Source organism: Myxine glutinosa, chromosome 7 (assembly GCF_964187855.1).
Source record: "Myxine glutinosa chromosome 7, kmMyxGlut1.1, whole genome shotgun sequence".
In the NCBI taxonomy this organism is placed as follows: domain Eukaryota; kingdom Metazoa; phylum Chordata; class Myxini; order Myxiniformes; family Myxinidae; genus Myxine; species Myxine glutinosa.
Genome location: NC_136267.1, coordinates 158,638,583 through 158,654,619, shown reverse-complemented (window position 1 = coordinate 158,654,619; position 16,037 = coordinate 158,638,583).

Sequence of the window (16,037 nt, the reverse complement as noted above, 5' to 3'; positions counted from 1 at the left end):
TACGTAAGCCATAATTTATTATCTGTGTGCCAAGGTTCAACAACCGGCTTACTCGTACAGATTTATATCAAAACAAAACGAATTATCAATGACGACAAATTTATCTCAAAATGTACAAAGCCACCAGAATGCTCACTGGTAAGAAAAGCATGAACTATGTAATGCGCAAGGGAAATTTTGATACAGCCACCATATCTGAATGAAGTCAGTTTCTTTATGTGTAACTGTGGCCTTCCTTCTCGAGAATAAACTTCAAATGACCTCCACAAAGGATGCAACATTGATTAAGTTGGGGTAAAATGCTCCCCTGCCCCTCAATGACTGCTTTAAGGATGAGCCTCAAGGATGTAATAAAATAATCCATGGACTCAAAGATGTAGCTGCTACGTTGTGGAATTTCAGGGAGTCAACCGACCACATCACTGTGATTCGTCCCATGGGTTCTCGTACATATTTGGGACGGGGCAAGTGGGAAGGTTAGGGGATTCTGGCCCACCCTTCCCAACTGCGTCATTTTCCCCACCCTACTCTACCATCTTGGAGAATGATACTTGTTGAGCCCTTAATGTTTGCTATTGTGTGTTTGCTGTTGTTAAAGTGAAACAACAAAGTTTCAAAACTCGATTTTTGAGGAACTCATCATTATTTTTGCTTGTGTCAACTTACATGCTTATAATTACATACATTCAAGCATGTTATTCAAGCATGTTAGGTGAAAAAATAATGTACTTTCATTTTACCATACAACCTCGGTGAATGTTGCTGAACTTATCTCTTATCTTCCCCCATCCCCAAAACCTTGATCTTTTCTACCCCCGCTAATTTCACCCCAAATCCACTTTTTTGAAATCCCAACTTCTGTCCTGGAAGTCCTTGGTGTCCTTGTGTTTTATACTTCTCCCACCCCCACTCCCCCCCCCACTTACCACGCCTTCTCCCCCCATGCCCTCTCCCCCCATGCCCTCTCCCCCCCACACATCTCCCTGCCCTCAAATGTTATGTTTGTGTGCTTCCCCTTCTCTCCCCATCTTGTCTTCCGCTCCCTCTTTTTATATGTTTTGTTTGTCTGGTTGATTTGCTTGTGAAATAAATGTTAGCTCTTTCACGAGCCTCGATTCTGTATTTAAAAAAAAAAAAAAAAAAATTGCTGTAATATTATTGATTATATAATTATTTCTGCAATATTATTAATTATATAATTATTTCTGTAGTATTAATTATATAATTATTGCTGATATATTATTAAGTACATAATTATTTCTGTAATATTACTAATTTTATCATTATTGCTGTGATATTACTCATTATATAATTATTTCTGTAATTTTATTAATTATATAATTATTGCTGTAATATTATTGATTATATAATTATTTCTGTAATATTATCAATAATTGTATAATTATTTCTGTAATATTATTAATTATATAATTATTGCTGTTATATTTTTAATTATATAATTATTTATGTAATATTATTAATTATATAATTATTGCTGTAATACCATTGATTATATAATTATTTCTGTAATATTATTAATTATATAATTATTTCTGTAGTATTATTAATTATATAATTATTGCCGTAATATTATTGATTATATAATTATTTCTGTAACATTATTAATTGTATAATTATTGCTACTTATATTCCCCAACACTAAGTATTCTAAAATCCTGCGTGAACCTCAAGCCGTTGATGCAGCTTCTTAAGAAATACATTATTGAACATTTGAACATGTGTCGCTTTGTGAAGAATGCAAACTTCGGACGTTTCGTGTTAGTGCATTTCTTGACACGCTCCAAGAATAGGTGTGTGCAACGGACCGCAGGAGACACGCTGCACGTCAGACAGGCCGACACGGATCCCGCTGTGCTCCCGCACAAAGCTTCGCCTGTGCCGCGACTCGCTGCGCACCGAGGGACGCGGGGTGGTGTCGCGGCCGCAGCCCTGGCGACCGTTGCTGGGTCGCGACGGACCTCAATGGGCGCACTGTCCCCTCGGCACGGTCACTTCGCCGCCGCACACAAAGGCTGCGAGACTTCCCGGGCAATCGTTCTGCGCCTGGAGACCGAACGTTCTTATGGCCATCAATTCCAAATCGCACGAGATACTTGTCCTCCTGCGTTTATCTCATTGGGTTTTCGATATTTGTTTCCGAAAATTTCCCTCCTCGGGCTTCTACATCTGAACATGATATCTTAGGATCTTCATCTGAACATGATATTGTGGAGCATTCTGCGGTCTTGTTAACCTTGCCCGTTCTAAGACAGGAGGGGCGAAGCTATTGTAATTGGTGTGTGTGTGTGCGTGCGTGTGCTTGTGTGTGCGTATGTGTGCGTATGTGTGTGTGTGCATGTGTGTGTGAGTGCATGTGCGTGTGTGTGTGTGTGTGTGTGTGTGTGTGTGTGTGTGTGTGCATGCATGTGTGCGTGTGTGCGTGCATGTGTGTGTGTGTGTGTGTGTGCGTGCATGCGTGTGTGCATGTGTGTGTGAGTGCATGTGTGTGTGTGTGTGTGTGTGTGTGCATGCATGTGTGCGTGTGTGTGTGTGTGTGCGTGCGTGCGTGCATGTGTGTGTGTGCGTGTGTTTGCATGTGTGTGTGTGTGCATGTGTGGGTGTGCGTGTGTGTGTGCACTGTGCATGCATGTGTGTGCATGCATGTGTGTGTGTGTGTGTGTGTGTGTGTGTGTGTGTGTGTGTGTGTGTGTGTGTGTGTGTGCGTGCGTGTGTGTGCTTGTGTGTACACGTACATAAGTAGAGACATGTTTAGATTCATTGATGTTTACTGGTCATTAGTGATGTGTCTACATTTAATCGACTTTATGATAACGATAGAGCTTGAATTAAAATAGGAAAACCAAACCGACACTCCTATCTATTTCTCTATTATTTTTTTTTGAAATGCACATCAATAATAATAGTAATAATAAATTTCACACTAAATTATTTTGATAAACGAGATGCTTTTCCATTTCATGTACGAATGCCTTTCTTGGACAGCAACGCTCCTAAGAAGCTCTTCTATGTTCGTTTCAGGTGAAACTCGAATGGCACTTGGTCGAGCGCATACCTCCACCAGGTGCTGAACAGTTTATGTTTTGTATTCCACTGATGGGTCCGATTTGGATCTGGACCTGAACCAAAATCTAATCACCTTGTTTTTGTTATCTACCCAACTCAACCACCTATTTTTGTCATAAACGCGTCCACAACTTTTAAAAATATCATACCATGTATCGTTTTTAGCCCTTTCCCTCAATTGGCGAAGAATCACTTTAAAGATTCTAGAATCCGGATCCAGATCCAGAACTTCATCAAAATGTAATCACTTAGTCTGTATCATACACTTGTCCACCAGATTTCATCCAAATCTGCCCATAATTTTTTGACATGTCGTGCTATATTGACTATCTCTCAATGGTGAAGAATCATTTTATGCTCATATCCAGATCGGAATCTTGGCCAAAATCGTAACAATTCGTTCTTGTCACACACCAAACCTGTTCACGTAGTTTAGTCGGAATCCGTCCATAACCTTTTGAGATATCCTGCTCACAGACAAACAAACAAGAAAGATGTGCATAGCACGGCAATTACGAAATCCAAATAAACAACCTGCTTCTATGTTTTGATTGGTGAACCAATTCAGTAACCCAATAAACAAATTATGTTCAACATAGGAGAGTACTCAGCCTCAGGTCTAAACAGTCCAAGGGGTCTATAGGGTCTAAGGTGTCCAAAGAGATTCTATTTGGGTCTCAGGGTCAAGGGGTCTAAGCAGTCTAATGGGGTGTAACGGGTCTAAATGGACTGAAGGGTTTAAAATGGTCTAAAAGTTATAAAATGGTCTAAGGGGTTAAAAAAAAAAGGTTTAAGGACTTTAAAGGGGTCTAAAGTGTCTAATGGTCAAGTGGTCTACAGTGTGTAAAATTATTGAAGTGTCTAAGGGGTTTAATGGGTCTTAATAGCTGTTAAAGTGTATTAAGGTGTTTAAAAGGTCTAAATTATCAAAAGCGCAGTGGTTCCCAAACTGTTTTGTCCATGACTCAAAATTTGAAATCCTATTCGCCTCACGACCCAAATGATACAGGTACCTACGATAAAGAAAATTGTCGGAGAAAACGTTTTCGACGTCAAAAACCCTCCTCATAAACCTGGATTTGAGGGGTGTTCGTCACGTTTGGGTCGTGATCCTGGGTTTGGGAACACCTGTTCTAAAGGATCATGGGGTCTAAGTGGTATAAAGGGTCTGAAAAGGTCCAAAGGGTCTAAAATGTCTATAGTATCTAAATATCCAAAGGGTACATTCCAAAAGTGTTCCAGATCTAAAGGGTCTAAGGTAGGAGAGGGAAAAATACGGTCCCGGGGCCGGATCCAGCCGCCATTACTTCTTCCCGACCCGCCATGACCTCCAGACAAGATGATGCTCTTCCGCCCTGAAAACAACAACCAGATTGTTGCGTTTTGATGAAAATATCTATTTCATCCGAGTCCGTCCATAATTTTTAGCCACGTCGCAGACGCTGCTAATAGAGTGCCCTCTGCTGTTGTTGTTGTTCTTCTTCTTGCAGAGAAGACAAAACCTCAAAGCTCCACCCATTCTGGGAACCATAGCTCCACCCATTGTGGGAGAGGCTTCATATAAACAAATATCCACCATTTTATTAACTCGCATAGCTTTGAGGCCTGTTTTGTAGGCCCGTGGTGTCTTCCTCTCTCACACAGTTTTATTTCAAATCAAATTCGATATATCATTTCATTTTTCACAGTCGCTAACATAGTTTTAGACTCGGTTGAAAAAAAACGGGAAGAAAATCCGATGGAAGTTGCCCTTTATAGAACGAAATGAATTCCCAAAGGCCTGTAACTTCAAGTCCATTGAGATTTTTTTATTTTAAATCGCGGCATGGTCAGTCATACACCGCCCGAAATAACAGACGGGAAAATGCCGAGATATATAAAAAATTCGTCCATTTGATGACAAGCGTCACGATGAAATATTTAATTTATACGTCGTCACAATAATGTGGAGAGAGGAGCATAGCTTCGTTCACGTGTCGCCACATACGGGAAATTGCCGAGATATATTTTTTTTAAATCGCGGCATGGTCAGTCATACACCGCCTGAAATAACAGACGGGAAAATGCCGAGATATATTAAAAATTCGTCGCCACACGGGAAATTGCCGAGATATATTTTCACTTTGCACAAAAATAACATCAAGTAATCGAATCAATAGGAATGTCCTGTGCCCATAACATCGACGTTATAGGCACAGCTGCATCTAGGCATTGTGTAACATCGACGCGGCTTTTGTTTTAATTAAAACTTTTTGTACTTGTTTGAGATATCCTGCTCACAGACAGACAGGGGTGAAAACGTAACCACAGTCCACCTTCGGTGCCAGACTAATGATGCAATGGAGAAGTAAAATGTTCTTATTTTATAATGCAGGTGGTCTTTTGTTCACTGGAATGTTATCACTGAGGGCTACCTATACATGAACCATTACATGAACTACAATCAGCCACAAAAAGCCTTAATTCGACCAACCCCCTGAGATAGGGGAAAGTAGTTGTGAATAGGTTTTGTTGTTGTCGTCATCGTTTTAAGCTCTTTTTTTAGCTTTAGCAATTCCTTACGTTGTCATCTCAAAATCACTCATTATTATTCATTTATTGAGTGATTGCAAGATCAATTTCAATGTATTATATACAGTCAAACCTGTACAGAAAAACCGCTCAAGGGAGATGGAAAAGTGGCCTTTATAGACAGGTAGTCTTTCTGTACAGGTTTGCAGCCGCCATCTTGGCCGCCATTTTCCTGCAGCACAGTGACAATATTCAAGCACAACTCCCCAAATGTATACAGGAAGCAAACCTGCCTTGGTGACCTTTATTTACTCTTAATTATTTTCTAAAGTGATCAATTCATTAATTCATATTCATATCTCACTCCATCAAATTGAAGTTTGTTGTCAAACTGAAAACCCGAGTCGATTTTGATTGAAAACACGATCCAAATCAGGGCAGACGATAGTACTCGTAGTAAGAGTACAGAAAAATGCAAATCCACTGAAACGTGCAACTCGGATGTTCCGTTCACCAAAACGCAATATTTTATACGATCTACGGCTCGTAATGGAGCTGTCACTCACACGTGTTACACACAGACATACAAACAAGACACGACATGGGATAAGTAAACGAGACAAACACAACCACTGATTTTCGGGGAAGTGACGTCAGACCAGCGACGTTACGACAATGGCATTGCTTTTCTCACCAGTTATACTGAGTGCTTTGCCCTTGCCTTCTCAGCGTTGTTTGTCTGTGCTCTATCCTTTCTTCATGCTGAGCATGAAGAAACTTTGGTATGACTCGGTCGCGGTTCAAACCGACGACCTCCCAGATGCGGTGCGGACGCTCTAACCGTTACACCGCCCAGTCTGGTGTCGATCCCAGAGATCTGTAAGAGATCTGTCGGTGTGTTTTATGTGAAAACTGTTTTATGCTTGAAAAGATGACTTTATTTACCGATTTACAATGCAATAAATGACCGTTGTGTACAGGTTTGAACTTACGAAGGGAAGCAGTCTAGTGGCCGCTGGTTGCGTCAGACAGGTGATTGTTCTGTACAGGTTCATATTTAACACAGGTTTTCTCTGCGGGGGAAATCCAAGTGGCCGCTATGAACAGGTGGTCACTTTGTAAATCTGGTCGCGAGCATAGGTTTGACTTCTCCAACAAAAAGCTTTTGAGTCTATGTTTAAAGATATTTACACTATTAGTTTGCCTCAGGCTCACCTCAAGCAAATTCCATAATTTGGGTCCAGTATAAATAATAATTTTGCCTGAAAAGGAAGTTATTGTTTGTTGTAATTGGTACATATCAACTTGTCTTGTTGAGTAATCATGAATGACTTTTTTTTTTTTTTACAAAAATTTGAGCAAATGTGAATTGACGACATCATCGATTGAAGCCATTAAAGGGAAATATAATGTCGCGCTCTGAAAATAAGTTGTCCTCCTTCAGAAAAATTCACACGCTCACATATTTGATAAAAAGTGATTCAAATAAAGAGGGGAATCCAATTCAGCTTCTATTAATCAAAGAACAGTAATCACCTAAAGACATTTTGTTGAAAATTGCCATTAACACCATAGGTATACTGACCTTGAAGAAGGTGACTCAGGTACACTGATTACCAGTTAGTAATTTCAATTTTAATTAAAGTCTGATTTTTTCCCCCCCAAAAACCATCACATTTTAACAGAAAGCATATATTTAACTTAAATTGGATGTGAGGGATTGGAGATGTGAACTGCTACCTATTCCACCTTATTCTCTTGATCTAGCACCTCCGACTTATATTTGTTTACAAATGTGAGAAAAAACCTCCAGGACAAAGCCCAACGTTTCAGATGTTTGACATCTTATGTCAATAGATTGAAATAATTTGGGGGAGAGGTGGAAGATCAAGATACCTTTGCTGAAGGTTTTGCTTTATTTCATTCATTTTTCTCTTTTGGCTCTGCTATGTGTCCTTCCTGGGCAGCCCAATAATTTCTCTTACATTTCGTAATTCATAGCAATTCACTACCCCCCAGAGAAAGATATTTTGAAGTTAATTCTCAACTTTCTTTTTAAAATATGAAAAAAGGTAAGATTGCGCATTGAATTTCATAGTTATTGTAACACACACCTTTAATTTAAAAGGACTAAAACACCATTAACCTTCACAATGTTTGTCTTACAAGATCAATCTAAATTACAAAGCTTTCTTGATTAAAAACAAACTTCTTGAAGGAAAAACATGCCAGCCCAGACTTCTTGATACCCAACTCCACCCAAACCCCCTGTCTAAGAGCTAAGTAGATTGGAATGACTGTTCTGCTCTCTCCATTACATTTCAGGGCAGAAAAGCGCTCAAGCTCAAGCAAGTCCCTAAGTAAACACTGAGCCATTAGTGGTTAATAAGATTTTGACTGGCAAAGTACAGGATTACTAATGAGTCTTGAGTAAGGTTTTGACAATAAGCGCTTGACTGTGCAATGTAAAATCTCAAAGTTTGAACCTGGAAAGGACATCGAACAAAAGTTGAAAGATGACGCGGGATATGTGTCTAAGGCTGACAAATTATATATATATATATATATATATATATATATATATATATATATATATATATATATATATATATATATATATATATATAGAGAGAGAGAGAGAGAGAGACTGACTGTTTCTTCCTTTTATTACAAGAGTACAAAAAATCAGTAATGTTCAGTCATAAAGAAACAAAACACAATAAAAATGGTCTCAAGGAAAAATTATTATCAAATCATCATCATCAAGTGTGCATATGACATCATTAAAAACCCACTTTTCTTTAAAACATGTTAAATTCTTGTTCATTTTTAAAAACCGGTATTCTAGCTTTAGTCTTGCATTTACAAGAGCCTTAAGGGTGAGCAGTACATCATATGACGAGTCAGAAGCGTTTCCCATTTTTTTCTTCCTGGATTTATAAATTGCAAACTTGGCTTGGCCAATTAAAAAATTCATTAAAACCACATTTCTAAGGGAAGACGGTCCTAAAACACCATAAATAAAAACATTGTGATTGAAGAGGGAACCAAGCTTCACAAAACGTTCCTGAAGGAATGTAAAAAGAGGTTGCAATCGTTCACACTCAAGGTATATATGCGGTAGGGTTTCAATGGATGCACAGAAAGGGCATAGATTAGAGTTAGCAGTAGAAAACCGGTTCAGTAAAACATTATAAGGTAAAATCCAGTGTACAAGTTTCCATTGAATATCTCCAACATACTTTGGAGTAGGCAAGAGATAAAAATTTCGCCAATTGAGGCAATTGGGGGGTATTGGGGGTAAAACATCCCGCCATCGAAGCCTCGGGTGCTCAGAAAATGTTTTTGCGTATAAAATTTTAACGTACGCGTTGTACAAAGTTTTCTTTGGAAAGGCGGGAAGGGATAATGCAGTATCATCAGGGCTGTTCAGGCCAGGGGACAGATTAAGTGGCGGGCTGAAGACTAGGAGTTTGGGGAAGTCACCCGCTGTTTCCTCGGGGGAAGGGCCAAGTTCCTCGCAGGTATTACGATACGTTGTGGATATCCCTTGAAGGAACCGAGAGATGATCCTGACAGATTTTATTCCGGTTTTTTGTGCCACAGCGGCAGCACTCAGCCGGCAGCTCCCAGACTCTGTCATGAGGTCTTTCACTCGCAGCAGCTTGGCATCAACAAAACGTTGAACGAGTCCCCTATTATTCAAGCTGTTTTCCAGGAAGGGGTTGTAGCATAGGGGCTCATTCAACAACATTTCCATGTTGTATGTTGCCATTTCACGGGAAAAGGACAGGGCTTGCCAGGCGTTCATCACCCCTTGGTAAAAGGTGGGCAGCAAGGATGAATCGATTTGATGAGGGTTCATCAAGAAAAGTTCTCGGTCGTAACCCAGCTTGCATGTGAGCTGTAATATGCAGTTAGCCAGAGGCCTCCAGAGTAGGGCTTCATCTCCATATACAAGTTGGCGCACGATATGAAGCCGGAAGACCATAATCCGGCTGCGGATATCAATAAGACCTTGGCCACCTTCAGCGAGTGGCAAGTATGCCACGGGGGGTTGGAGCCAGTGTTTCCCGCTCCAGAAAAAGTCGACAATGCTCTTTTGCAGTGTAATAAGAAGGCTCCCAGGCGGTTGTAGGCATATCATCTTATGCCATAGCATAGAGGCGACAAGATTGTTAATGACGAGAGTTCTTCCGCGGTACGAAAGTTGGAAAAGAAGTCCTTTCCAGCGGGCCAGTTTTGCCATTACCTTGTCTGGTAATCCCACCCAGTTCTGCTGCTCAAAGGTGTTGTCTCCGAGGAAAATACCGAGGTATTTAATGCCACTTTTCTGCCAGTTCACTCCTCCTGGTAGGACAATTGGCGGGCAATCTCCAGGTCCTATCCAAAGGGCTTCACTCTTCTTCCAGTTTACCTGGCCTGAACAAGCCTGACAATATGTTTTTAGTGCCTGAGCCACCGCAGTGACGTCAGTACTATTTTTTATATAAATACAGACATCATCTGCATAGGCAGAGACTTTTAGCGGTGTGGTAAGAATTGATCCAGTGAAGCCAGAAATGTGCGTACGTAATTGGAGCAGAAGAGGTTCGATGGCAAGAGAGTATAAAAGTCCAGATAGCAGGCAACCTTGCCGTACTCCCCGTTGTACAGCAATGGGGCTACACAATACTTGATTAATTTTAAGAACACTGGATATATTACAATACAAAAGTTTAACGTACGAGATAAAAATAGGTCCAAACCCAAAATTCTCTAAAACTCTAAAAAGGTACATGTGGTCAATACAGTCAAAGGCTTTTCCTTGGTCAATAAAAAACAGACCAACATTCATATTAAAATTGTTACAAAACCGAATGGTATCACGGATAAGAAAGATATTATTAAAAATAGTACGTCCAGGAATACAAAAGGATTGATGTTCTCCTATTAGTACATTCATAAAAGGTTTCATTCGATTAGACAAGGCTTTGGCTAAAATTTTATAATCCGTACATAAAACAGAAATAGGACGCCAGTTCTCTATAAGTTGAGTGTCCGCTTTCTTAGGAATTAAGGTGGTGACTGCTCTCCGGCAACTCCACGGCAGTTGTCCATCCTCTAAACATTCATTCAATACCCGCAGTAGGTGAGGTCCAATGGTGTCCCAAAAAAACTGGAAAAATTCACTTGTCAGCCCATCCAGTCCAGGGGCTTTATCAGGTTCCAAGGCCTTCAAGGCAGCGGTGAGCTCAGGTAACCTAAGAGGATCCTCCAACTGCTGCTTCTGATCCTCCGCCAATGTTGGAAGGTTAGAAACAAGTTCCGATATTGCATCCTGGTTAATGTCATGCCGCATAAACCGTTGTTTAAAATGTTTCCGGGCACATTCCCTGATTCTGCCATCTTCATAAAGGAGTTCCCCATCATGGAGCAAGCGTGTAATCATTGACGAAGAGGCCCCCCTTTTAAGGCTGAAGAAGAATTTGGTTGGAGCATCAAGGTCGTGTATGTACCTCATCTTCAGGCGCAATAAAGCATTTTGTGCTCGCCTTTCGGATATGGAATTCAGTAAGGCCGTTTTTCCATGGATTTGTTGCCTCATTCCCTGGTAGCTCACACTTGCGGTTCCCTGAAGCTGTTCCTGTAATTCCAGGATTTCATCTTCAAGTAAGGTTGTGGTTTTTCTTTCCTCTTGAACACCATACGCACGATATTGTTGGCAGAACAGTCTGATGTGCGTTTTGGCATTATCCCACCATTGTCTGAGGTTTGAGAAATTCCCTTGGGAGGCAACCAGAATATTCCAAATTTCCGGAAAAATGTCCTTAAAGGTACTATCATCAAGTAAGTTGTTATTAAATTTCCAAAAAGCACTCTTGTGTTTCGGGCAGGGGGCAGAAATTTTGAGAAATGTTGCGCTGTGGTCCGAGAATCCTGATGGGCAAATTTTGGATGACAGAACGAGGCGTTCAAGTGGAGGATTAATATAAAACTTGTCCAAGCGAGCAAGTACAATATTACCCTGAATACATCGACACCATGTGTATTGCCTGATTGATGGGTGCTGTACCCGCCATATATCTGTCAAATTCATTTGTTCTAAAAATTTGGTGAGAGGGATTGTGGAGGCAGGATGGGGCTCTGCACTGTTCCTGTCGAGTTGGGGTTGGAGGGTGCAGTTAAAATCTCCACCAATACAAACATGATTGTCTTGGTTTTTTAGGGCGTTTTGACTGTCGAGGGACGTTAGGTGTGTCCCAAGGTCATTAAAAAAAACTCGCCGAGCTACAGGCGTACTTGGGGCATAGATATTAAAAATAGTATAGAATTTTCCATAGTAGTGGAATTCTAGGGATGCTAGGGATCCCTTGTGTATTTCGTCGAATTTAAGCGATGAAGGCGAAAAGGAGGGGCTAAGAATTATTGCGACACCGCCTTTGCGGGAGTCACCGTTACTAAAGAAGGACAGGCCGGGGAAGAGCCTACACCACTCTGCGACACAGCAGTCGTTGGCATGGGTCTCTTGTAAGAGGGCAATGTCAACTTTCTTCTGCAATAAAAAATCCCTTACTTGAACTTTACGGACAGAGCTACATCCTCCGTTAATATTCAGGCTACAAATGGAAAAACTCATTACAGCTATAAGGAGGAGTGACCACCACTCAATTTTTTGATAGCAGTTCATTCTTAGCTTTTTGCAACCACTTCTTTAAACGGTGACGTTGGGAGGAATTGAAATAAAAAACGTGGGGCCGTTTTACCATCAGTTTAGCGGAATGTATAAAATCAGGTAGCTCCGGAAAAAAGGTTTCTATTACAACATTCCTTTTTCGGAATGTGTCCTTAAGAAATCTTTTTATCTCGGAGGGAGGGATTGGAGGGATTTCTTCTTCCTTAAGGCTACCACATTCACTAACAGAGTCATCTATATCAGATGGCTCAGATGGTGTGTCACACTGGTTTTCATCATTTATCTCCTCACCGTCATCACATCCCTCCACGTTATCGGATGGGGCATAGTCCATAGAGGGGGGGGACGGGGAGGGAGAGAAATGAGCCATCTTCAGGGGAGGGGGGGGGGGGTACTAATTTTTGTGGTTCAACCATATCAGTTTCTAGGTCAGTAGACAAGGGCGAGGATTCATCCACATCTATGTCCTCCAATACCGAGAAACGATTTTCTGTGACGAGGGACAAATCTAGGCCAGAGAGGAGGGCCTGTCGGTTTTCAGTTGTAGGTTTTTTAAAGAGGTGACCGTTTTCATCTGTTGTTTGCAGATGTCTTTTTCCTTTTGGGCAGACTAATTGAAACTCGTCCTGGTTAGTGGGAAGAGATTGCAAGGGTTTGGGGGGAGGGGGGGGGGAGGGAGGACGTGATCATCGGGAGGGGGATCCCATCGGCTACCACGGCGGGAGAGGTAGGATCAGTTATAGCAGGCAACAAGCTGTGATTGGACGATGTCGCCTGGGGGGTGAGATCTATAGTTAACAGGAGATGGCTGCAATTAGATCCTTCAGTAGAGGGAGGGGCCCCTGTTTCAAGGGGAGGGGAGGGGGGTACGGCGGGGGGGTTTGGATTGGTGGTAAGAGGGCTTGGGTCGGTGGTGGACAGATTGGGATCAGTGGTGGTAAGGCTTGGGTCGATGGTGGGAAGGTTCGGGTCGGTGGTGGGAGGGCTTGGTTCGGCGGCGGGAGGGCTTGGTTCGGTGGTGGGAAGGTTTGGTTCGGTGGTGGGAGGGCTTGGGTCAGTGGTGGGAGGGTTTGGACCGGTGGTGGGAAGGTGGGGGGGTTGCTTATTCCCGGTTCGGAGGGGAGGTTGCACTTGTGGAGAATTCTCTTTTCGGGGGCAGTCATACTTAACATGCCCAAATTGTCCGCAGCCAAAACATTTTAGAACGTTGGTGGACACGTACACTGTATATTCGTTCTGTTGATGTTTTAATTTTATTATAAGGTTTAAATCCTTCTGGGAATTTTTTAAAATCATAAACACTTGCCGCCGGAATGAAACCACGTGCCTTAAATCGTTGTTTCGTGACCCGAAGGGAATCATGGAGATACGAGACACGATGGTACCGTATCGGGACAACTCTTTAATTAGTACATCGTCGGATACAAATGGGGGGCAATTTGATATCACGACTTTTATCGCTGGGCTATCTAGTGGGGAAATCATTACAAATAAATCTGGATCGATTGTCAAACCCTGTTCGACAATTTGTGGGACACAATCCACGTCGGACAAAAAAATAACGATCCGCTTGTTCATCCGCGAAGCGGCAACAACCTTGTCGATCCCGACAACACGACCGGTTGCGAGGACAACGTCCTCGACACTAACCTCACGTTCCGGAGGTACACAAAAGAACCCGTGCTTACGGGTCAGGCTCTGAAAGGCCGTAAATCGAGATAGTGCAGCTGCCATGCTGGAACAGCTGCACTTACAACCCCTCCCCAACTCGGGGAGGGTGAATATATAATACAATCTTCCCTACCCGAACTCCGGGAATGGGAAGCAATCAGACCTCTCCGATTTCCCTAACTTCGGAAAAGGGAGGCAACAAAACAAACTGAAGGAAGGATAAACGAAAGGAAAAAAAGGAAATAGAGGTTTAAGATGAAGGAGCAAACACCGATCGGGCGACGCCCAGAAACGGCGAACCCTTACCAGCGATCACCCTGTGCTCTCCGGCTCTCTCTCCCGTCTCAACGTATATGGGAATCACCAGGAAGACTCCACGAACAGGTACAAGGACACAGAGGGGGGAAAACGGGGGGGGGGGGGGAATGGAGCAACAACACAGAGCACTCACAGGCCTCCACAAGCAGACGCCATGACAGTACAACCAGCATGCAAACGACCAGCAGGGGGCGCGAGAGAGAGACAGAGAGAGAGAGAGCGTGAGAGACTGACTGTTTCTTCCTTTTATTACAAGAGTACAGAAAATCAGTTATGTTCAGTCATAAAGAAACAAAACACAATAAAAATGGTCTCAAGGAAAAGTTATTATCAAATCATCATCATCAAGTGTGCATATGACATCATTAAAAACCCACTTTTCTTTAAAACATGTTAAATTCTTGTTCATTTAAAAAAACCGGTATTCTAGCTTTATTCTTGCATTTACAAGAGCCTTAAAGGTGAGCAGTACATCATATGACGAGTCAGAAGCGTTTCCCATTTTTTTCTTCCTGGATTTATAAATTGCAAACTTGGCCTGGCCAATTAAAAAATTCATTAAAACCACATTCCAAAGGGAAGACGGTCCTAAAACACCATAAATAAAAACATTGTGATTGAAGAGGGAACCAAGCTTCACAAAGCGTTCCTGAAGGAATGTAAAAAGAGGTTGCAATCGTTCACACTCAAGGTATATATGCGGTAGGGTTTCAATGGATGCACAGAAAGGGCATAGATTAGAGTTAGCAGTAGAAAACCGGTTCAGTAAAACATTATAAGGTAAAATCCAGTGTACAAGTTTCCATTGAATATCTCCAACATACTTTGGAGTAGGCAAGAGATAAAAACTTCGCCAATTGGGGCAATTGGGTGGTATTGGGGGTAAAACATCCCGCCATCGAAACCTCGGGTGCTCAGAAAATGTTTTTGCGTATAAAATTTTAACGTACGCATTGTACAAAGTTTTCTTTGGAAAGGCGGGAAGGGATAATGCAGTATCATCAGGGCTGTTCAGGCCAGGGGACAGATTAAGTGGCGGGCTGAAGACTAGGAGTTTGGGGAAGTCACCCGCTGTTTCCTCGGGGGAAGGGCCAAGTTCCTCGCAGGTATTACGATACGTTGTGGATATCCCTTGAAGGAACCGAGAGATGATCCTGACAGATTTTATTCCGGTTTTTTGTGCCACAGCGGCAGCACTCAGCCGGCAGCTCCCAGACTCTGTCATGAGGTCTTTCACTCGCAGCAGCTTGGCATCAACAAAACGTTGAACGAGTCCCCTATTATTCAAGCTGTTTTCCAGGAAGGGGTTGTAGCATAGGGGCTCATTCAACAACATTTCCATGTTGTATGTTGCCATTTCACGGGAAAAGGACAGGGCTTGCCAGGCGTTCATCACCCCTTGGTAAAAGGTGGGCAGCAAGGATGAATCGATTTGATGAGGGTTCATCAAGAAAGGTTCTCGGTCGTAACCCAGCTTGCATGTAAGCTGCAATATGCAGTTAGCCAGAGGCCTCCAGAGTAGGGCTTCATCTCCATATACAAGTTGGCGCACGATATGAAGCCGGAAGACCATAATCCGGCTGCGGATATCAATAAGACCTTGGCCACCTTCAGTGAGTGGTAAGTATGCCACGGGGGGTTGGAGCCAGTGTTTCCCGCTCCAGAAAAAGTCGACAATGCTCTTTTGCAGTGTAATAAGAAGGCTCCCGGGCGGTTGTAGGCATATCATCTTATGCCATAGCATAGAGGCGACATGATTGTTAATGACGAGAGTTCT